We start from the raw sequence: 8,607 nt of genomic DNA, 5'->3' as shown, positions 1-8,607 counted from the left end.
TAAATTTTAAAACAATTTATCTCATTACAAATGCTTTAAGTATTAAAAAGCACTTAAAGCATTTGTGATGAGATTTATCAAACTACATAAAAGAAATTTAGTCACTTTTTCAGCATCTAGTTCAATATTTGATAAACTATCAAAACATTGGTTCTGGTGATTCTTTTCATAAAATATAGTTTACAATCTGATATGTCTCTAATTTACAAAACTTCCCTGAAGTAAATGGTTTGAATTATTTTCTAGTAATTTAATTTGTATATCTTAGAATATGTTAAAAAAATGTTTCCAATTAAAACCAGATCAAATATTTTTAAAATAGTGTATATAAATGAAACTTAAATATGTTTTTTTCCAAACATTTGAATGTCAAAACCAGATCGTATTAGGGTCTTTCAAGTGGATCAATATCATCAATACATTTGAACAAAATGTTTTTGCTTGATTTAGGCAATGTTTCAATAATATATCATATCATATATCCATTATTTAAATACAGTAAAACCCCGGTTAACGAACATCCTGGTTAACGACCAAATCAGTTAACAAACTTTTATTTTGCAAAAATTTTGTCTTGGATAACTAACAAAATTCAGATAACGAATGTAATGGTATTTTGTGTCAAATTTTAGTTGGTGTTAGGCATGTGCGAGTTAAGCATTGCTTTTCCGAGTGTTTGTGCTATACAGTACTTCTTTTTTCAGTTTTGTGATTTATATATTTAATCAATATGGCATCCAAGAAAGAAAAAAGTATAGTGGCATAGTGGCAATAGAAAATGACAATGCAATATAAACGACAATGCGCTATCGCATTTGAGAAAAATTTTGATTAAAATAGTAAGACAATCAACTTTAGATCAATTTCTTGTTCCTTATGGAAAGAGTTTATTTGTTTGTTAAGTTATGGCAACGCAACACTTGGGCAATCTGCCTAGGGGAATGCCTTCTGGGAGATGTTTTTAAGGGAAACTGGCCCTTATTTAGGCATTACAGACGTGAAGAAAACCCGGAAAACTTCACATGGCCAGCCCGTCTGAGAGAGGTGCGAACCCACGAACGAACTCCCCATGTTCAAGGTACGAAGACCACTTAGCCACTGGTGGGTTTTTTACTGAAAGAGACTTTGACTCGAAGAATCTTCCAATGAAGTGCTACCCATTATTTTTTGGAGGGGATTCCCCCTCTAAGCATTAAGGTTCATATATCTCCACTTTTCTGACACCAACTACAACAAACGAAGGTATGTACAGTGCTAGTTTATTAAACAAAGTTTACATGTTTGTTGCTGTAATGATAGATACTACGTTTTCTTACATTTTCATCAAAGAAAATTACTGTATATTACAAATAAAATCACAAAAATTTCAGAGACTAGAATGGATTAATTGCATTTGCATTAATTTCTATGGGAAAAATTGCTTTGGTTAACGAACAATTCGGTTAACGAACAGAGTCGCAGAATGGATTAAGTTCATTAACTGTGGTTCCACTGTATGTTTATTTTAAAAACAACTGAGAAAAATTTTATTGTTCTTTATATATATATTAGTTGTTTATTCACTTTAAATATTTAACTAAATATATTTATATACTCTTTTATTGTTAGATTTTATTTAAGAAAAAAATAATTATATATTGATAATGATAAATTTAATTAATTATGACATTATTATTATTTTTATATATTAGAGGCCTATTTTATTTGTAAAACAACTAGGTATAATATTAATCTAAAGAATGCCTTTTGCATTTTCTTCTTGCATTTAGTGATGGATTATCCTGTAAGCAAATTAAGAATTTGCTTGGTCTCCCAAGCATAAAGGCCAGAAATAAAAATAACTGCGTATTGTATGGCATTTAAATATTAAATGGAACATATGATCCAAAATTAGTCAGCACAAAGGATATCAGATGTGTTTATTTCCCACTATCTTGATTGATGTTTTATATTTAAAAAGTTACAATCATTCCCAAATTCTATATTTTATAAAATTATAGAAATTACATATTTACCATTTTGTTTTTTCTAATCCTATTATTTATGTTACATTAATCATAAAATGTTAGTTGACAAATACAAATTTTTAAATGTAGAAAACTTGTAAAATACAGAATATTTAAACTCCAAGTTTAAATTTTCAATGTTTTACATTTTGATTTTGTTTACATTGGCAAAAACAAAAGAAGGGAAGAAGTCCATAAATACCAGGAAGAAAGCTTTATATTGCATGTTTCATTTTAATGCTCACTTATCACCCTATCTATGATGATAAAAAAACCAACTGCATCATAAAAAGGGTAAAATAGGTTTGAGTATCTCATAAATATATCAGTAAATAATCAAGAGTTCAATTCCTAAAATATGTAAATCACTGTATTCAATAAACATTATTCTTCCCAAAACTATTAAACTACATCTCCATAATAGTCCCATTCTTTGATACTAGAGAGTACAATAGATTTCTGATTATCACCATACCAAACATGTTAAAATCATTCTGAAAGTTGAATCTAGATTCATCATAAAACAGTAAATCTTGAAGCAATACATTCTTTCGAAATGCATTGCTTCAAGAGAAATTCAAATGTATTTAGAAAAAGTTCAAGAATCAAATGTATTTAGAAAAAATTCAAGAGTCAAATGTATTTAGAAATTCTCTAGAAAGAATTAATATTCTATGACTTTATAAGTTAAGGTTGAATTTTAGAAGTTATTGCAATACTTTAGATGACTTATAGAATAATTGTCTGACTTTTAAAATCTCTCTAATTTTGTATCTTCAAAGAATGTGTTTACCAAATATCTAGGATGAGAATACTTATCATCCTATATAAGTCATCTTGCATCTAGTCTATCATCCTGATAATTGCTTTCCATCATATTTTATTGCATTTTTAAATTTTGACAACAAAAAATTGAACAGGTGCTTAAAATATAAGTTAGAAAAAACTTACTGGCTGATATATTAAATTTAACCCCCTTTGTAATAACATCAGTTATATTGAATAATAAAGATTGATTGAAAAAAGAAGGAAAGGAATATTACAAGACAACCAATGCTGTATGTTTTCAGAACATATAACATTGGTTGGCTTGTATTTTATATGTATCAGAGGTTGTAATGTTATTTGTTGAAAGGAATATTGTTATTAGCAAAAGAATTTCTGCACCCAAGTATATCTTGAGACAGTTGGAAATTCAAAGTTATTCTGATTGAACAGAGATCTGCCACACAGAAACAACCTGGATGTCATTATGGAGAAGTCTTAATTATGGGGTTTTGCCAGAAATGGTAACATCTAGCTTTAAGACACAGGTTCTCAAACTTATTTCGACCACTGCCCACTTTGAGATTAAAAAAAATCTAGTGCCCCCATATTTATTAACTTACCTTTTTACATTACCACCTGTTGCATATCTTAAAAACAGTTATTGCAAATATAATGCTTAAACATGCATTATTATATGGATAGGAAAGATAGGGTGTGACCCATATCCTATTTCTGAAAAAAAAGAATGTTTCAATGAGAAGAAATAAAACTCATATTTAATCACTTAGCCTTCTACTGCCCCCCTGAAAGACTCCAGCACCCACAAGGGAGGGTTATCACCCAGTTTGAGAAAAGATGCTTTAAGATATTATGACTGCCAAGACACAGCTGCTGCCTTTGATTAACATGGAATACAGTAAAGGAAATTCCTCATGGAAATAAAGTGTCTAATGTATCTCAGTTGTTATCAATAAAATAGTTTTGGTACTGGTTAAAGCAGAAAGTTTATGATGGAGAATGGAAGGCCAATTCTGTTGCAGAACTTTGCAAAATAATTCAGAACAAGCTCCACCAATTTACAACCAAGGACTTCCAGAACCTTTTGAAATGTGTGAATACAAGTTTGAAAGGCATCAGGCCATGGAGTAGATTCAATTTTATTAAACTGAACTGTTCAAACATGTTTTCTTTATTTTAAATGCATTGTTTATTTTGTAATCCTACAACTTACAGAATAAATTATTTTCATATTCTAGGCTTTTAGTTTACACATCCTTATTAAGAAGTGTGAAAATTTTCATTTTGTAATTCTTTGTATCAAATTCAAACTACTTTGTTATTCTAGAATATATCCAAGAGATTTCAAAAATATTAATAAAATAAATGATCAAACAGTAAAAAAATTCTAATTTAAAATTAATAAACTGTAATTTTTAAGGCTCTGTCAAGAAAGTGATAAATGTCAATATTCCATAATTATTATATTAAATAATTATCTTTGTCAGGTTTCAAAAACTTGAAACTTATAATTATTGACTAATACAGTTTTATTGGCTGTATTTTTTCATTATTTTCTTTTATTTAATTATATTTTGTTTGTTATATGCACCCTATTTGATACTAAAATTCATTTCCAATGTGAAAACCAGTGGCATGCCATCCATGGAAGCTGTGAAAGCACTTCTTCCCTTGTATTTTCTAAAATATAAATACATATTGTGTGATTATTTTCATATTTTAATGTACTTTGAATTAATTAAAATTAATATTTTATTTTAACCACATTATGTATCTTATTACAAATTTCTATACTACATGTGGAAAAAAAAAATGATAAGATTGCTATTGTATATACGAATATAAATTTGTATATGCATATTCCCAATGGAAGCACTGTATTGTTGAATACAGGATAGCTTCCATGGCGAAAATATTTGAATCGTGTAAAGCAGCCAGAATATATGCATTTGCGCATGCGCTTTACAGAGCACAAACCTCATGTGGTTTAGCTCATGGATGCTACACACCAAAACATTGTATAACGCTTTCAATGATTCTATCCAGGGCCAGCACAGCTTCCCTATCGTCAAATGTCACTGCACACCATTGGTAAAAACTTTCATATGTTTATTTCTGAAATAAATCTGAAGTATACAGTTCAAAACTACAGCATGATGATTTCTTTAATGTAAATTCATCAAAATTCTCAAAGTCATAATTTATTCATTGTATGTTTTTAAGGAACTTGTAATTTATTCAGAACATTTAAAAACAATTATGTAATATATTAACCAGCAATTCATTGTAATTATTCAAACAAGTGCAATCTTTAAAATTATTTTAAATATGTTAAATTTTGGCAGATTATGTAAATATTAATAATAGTGATTATTTGTTCATTTAAATATTTAGTAGTTAAGAATGATACGCAAAACAGGTTTTAATAGATGAAAAAGTTTTACCAGAATTTGGCTGAATAAGATTTATCAGAAGTAGCAAATCTCATATGGAAAAGAAATTTGATAGGGGTTAAAAATTATATGATTAAAACACAAGAAAAAAACATAGCTGGAACTTATGTATTAATAGATAAGCAGATCTTTGCATATTTACAGCACTTTCGCTATATACATACAGCAAATGTTTTCAAATAAGTTTTATGTTTCAATATGGCATTGCCAGCCAATACTTATAAGAAGATTGTCATAGTCCTAACAAGCGCTAAAGCCAAACTTAATTTTAAAGTGTTTCAAATATAGAAGTTCAGCTATAAAATCTTCAATAAAACACCTGACAATGACTTGAACAAGGCCAAAAACATTTGCAAAAAATATTTTCTTCAACGAAATAAACAAAGTAACATATTTCCATATTTTTCATTACTTACACTCTTGTAAAATATGTCTAATGACCAATTTACTAATTATTTTAAAATCATTAATTAGAGTTTTAACCTTAATTAAACTTATATCAATAAAGAAGACATTTATTAAATATCTCCTTTATCGATAAAGCATTTTGTAAATTCTTAATTATTTGATTGTTTTAATGTTTACTGTATTTGTTTATAGTTAGTGTAACAAGTTAGCACGGAATATACCATTAATAACAAGCAGCTTAATGGAATTACATCGACATTAAAGTTTCAGATTTTGAACCTAACAGATGGTAAATTTTTCATAACTGACAGATAGAAAATAATTAGCAATTTAACTATATAGTGAACAGATGAATGTTAGCATAATTTCAACAGTTTCCTCATATAATTACTAATAGAAATGTCTATTATATCAATTTTGATAATTATCTGATCCAAGAAAAATAAATAAGATAACAGAACTGACCTAAAAAAACTTAAGTGAAAAATTTTTGATTATTGTTTTATCTTTTTACTAATCAATAATATTCATCTATCTGTCAATCATTCATTTGGAAAAACTTCAAATTTATTAAACCTGTAGACAAATCATTAATCACACAAGTGACACCAAAATAAATTGATATTTTGCCATAATAATTAAACCATTTAATTAATTACATGTAATATATAAACAAGACCTGTTTAAGATCCATTATTAAATAATACAATTTAAATAAAGGTATTTAAACAGGGGGAAAACACTTATTCATTCAAAACCATCAATACTCATATATATATAAAAGCATACATACTTGTACTAGAAATTATTAATGAAGAGAGATGAATTTCCTTTTGCTTTACTGCTTCATTACTTAAAATTACGTACAACATAAAATCGCCACTAAATATAAAATTAAAGTTTTTATTTCAAAAGTAACCAGATCATAACAGAAAAGCACAGTGACTTTCGCATTGATTTGTACTGCAGCGCCACTTTAATTTTTTAAATACGGAAAATATATTTTTAAAAAAATATCTATTTATTACTTTTTTCTATCTTAAAATTAATTAAGCGTGTATTATATTAAATCCGATGGTTTTATATAATAATTGACTAAAATAAAATGCAATTCATTAAATTTTTAAACTTAAATCATTTTCTTAGTGAAATTGAAAAATTCGTATCGGGCGAATGAATGTCGCCTAAGAATAAATTCAAAAATTAGTGGTTGTTAGAAAATATTCTCTTCTATTATTTACATTATTTTTTCAAATTGAAAACAAATAATAATGTTGCTGAATATTTGTAAAACTTTCACAAAGATCGAATGATAGTAATTATCGTAATTCAAATATCCATATTCAACTTTTATTAACTCTTTCCGCCCTGTGGGCACTAAGAGGGCCTCTTTTAGCAAGCCCATTATGGGTTCGGCTAGGTCCACAATGGGACGGCCGGGTGGTGAGAGACAACATATCCGTTCATGATTCATGAGACCTTTTGATTCATGAGACCTTAAAACATCGAAAAATATAAAAACTTTTCTGTATGTATGGATGTTAGTGTGTTGGAGGAGCACGGGCTTGTTCACCTGCTTAACAACTCCTGTGCTTCTTGTCGAAAATTTCTGGAATTTTGCAGGAAGGTTTCTGTATTAGGGGAATTGATGCTATTAAATTTTGGCGATTAATGATCGCGAGAGTGCGCGAATTCTGAGGTTCAAGATTCATATCTCAAGCGGGATCGGACTTAATGACGATTTTACTCATTATTAGCATCTACAATTTTTTTATAAAACCCACCCCTACCCTCAAAATTAAGCTTTTTTCCATTTTATAATAATTAAAAATATAAAAATTTTTAAAAATAAAATATTATAACAGATGGTGCCACACACAGTTTAAATGTTACCTGGAAAGTTAAGTAACTCGTTGCTGGATTTTATTCGTCATTTTGTACGACTTTCATTAACATCTAGCAGCAATCCGTATGCCATCGTCTGTTTACGTTTGCAAATAAACGCTTGTTTTGTGTGAAAAGAAGTTTTGCGATAAAGATTTTTCAAAATGTCCAGTGTAATTGAACAAAGAACGTGGATTAAGTTTTGTTTTCGCAACGGAATTACTATTACAAAAGCGTTGGAAATGTTGCACAGAGCCTTTGGTGATGATAATCTATCAAAAACAAGAGTTTTCGAGTGGTACAAGATGTTAGAGGAATGCAGAAAACGCGTCGAAAATGAACTACGCTCTTGTAAACCATCCACTTCAACTGATGAACAACACGTCGTTCAAGTAAGAGATTGTGTGCTCGGTGATCGTCGTTTCACTTTTGGGGACATTATTGAACATGTTCCAGTATCATTTAAATCTTATCAAACAATTTTACAAAATAATTTGGGCTTGCAGTGCGTTTCTTCTCGAGTCATCCCGAAAACGTTGAATTTTTTCAAAAGAACAACGTGTTAGAGTGATAAAAAATGTTTTTCGAGATGAATCGTTCTTAAAACGCATTGTTACGGGTAATGAAACATGGATCCACGCTTTTGACACCGAAACTGCTCAACAATCGAATGAATGGCACTAGAAAGGGGAAGTGAAATCGAAAATACAACGTCACAATTAGTCAAAAATCAAGCTCGTGTTGACTGCTTTCTTCAATTGTGGTGTTGTGCATTATGAATTCCTTCTGGCCTTCTGGCATTTTTTGATGATTAGTTAATTTAGCATCAAAAAATATTATTTGAGCATTTTGGATGAAGCAATTCGTAGAAAACGACCTGATTTGTGGGGATAAAACTCATGGATTTTGCACCACGATAATGCACCTGTTCACGTCGCTCTTGTTGTTCGTGAATTATTGGCCAAAATTTTAACAAATACTAGTTCCGCCAACTCTGTATACACCCGATATGGCACCGTGTGACTTTTTCCTGTTTCCTCGACAATTGGTTTTGATTGGTCAGTTGGTGC

At 29.2% G+C, this 8,607-nt stretch overlaps 1 protein-coding gene across 3 annotated transcripts in view; it reads right to left on the bottom strand.

Annotated features, from left to right (window-relative positions):
• The window catches only part of LOC111629015 (kelch-like protein 20), a 32,530-nt gene extending 25,920 nt beyond the window's left edge, over nt 1–6,610 (bottom strand). For all 3 annotated transcript variants that reach the window (XR_002757261.1, XR_002757260.1, XM_023372879.1), the window contains exon 1: nt 6,447–6,610. The gene's annotated coding sequence lies outside the window, so the exon portion shown is untranslated. The remainder of the gene's footprint in view (nt 1–6,446) is intronic.
• Nucleotides 6,611–8,607: the final 1,997 nt, after the last annotated feature.

Source organism: Centruroides sculpturatus, unplaced genomic scaffold (assembly GCF_000671375.1).
Source record: "Centruroides sculpturatus isolate CEXI.00-Female unplaced genomic scaffold, Cexi_2.0 scaffold601, whole genome shotgun sequence".
Lineage (NCBI taxonomy): Eukaryota > Metazoa > Arthropoda > Arachnida > Scorpiones > Buthidae > Centruroides > Centruroides sculpturatus.
The sequence above is the reverse complement of the archived record's forward strand: the minus strand, read 5'-3'. Positions and strand labels throughout refer to the sequence as shown.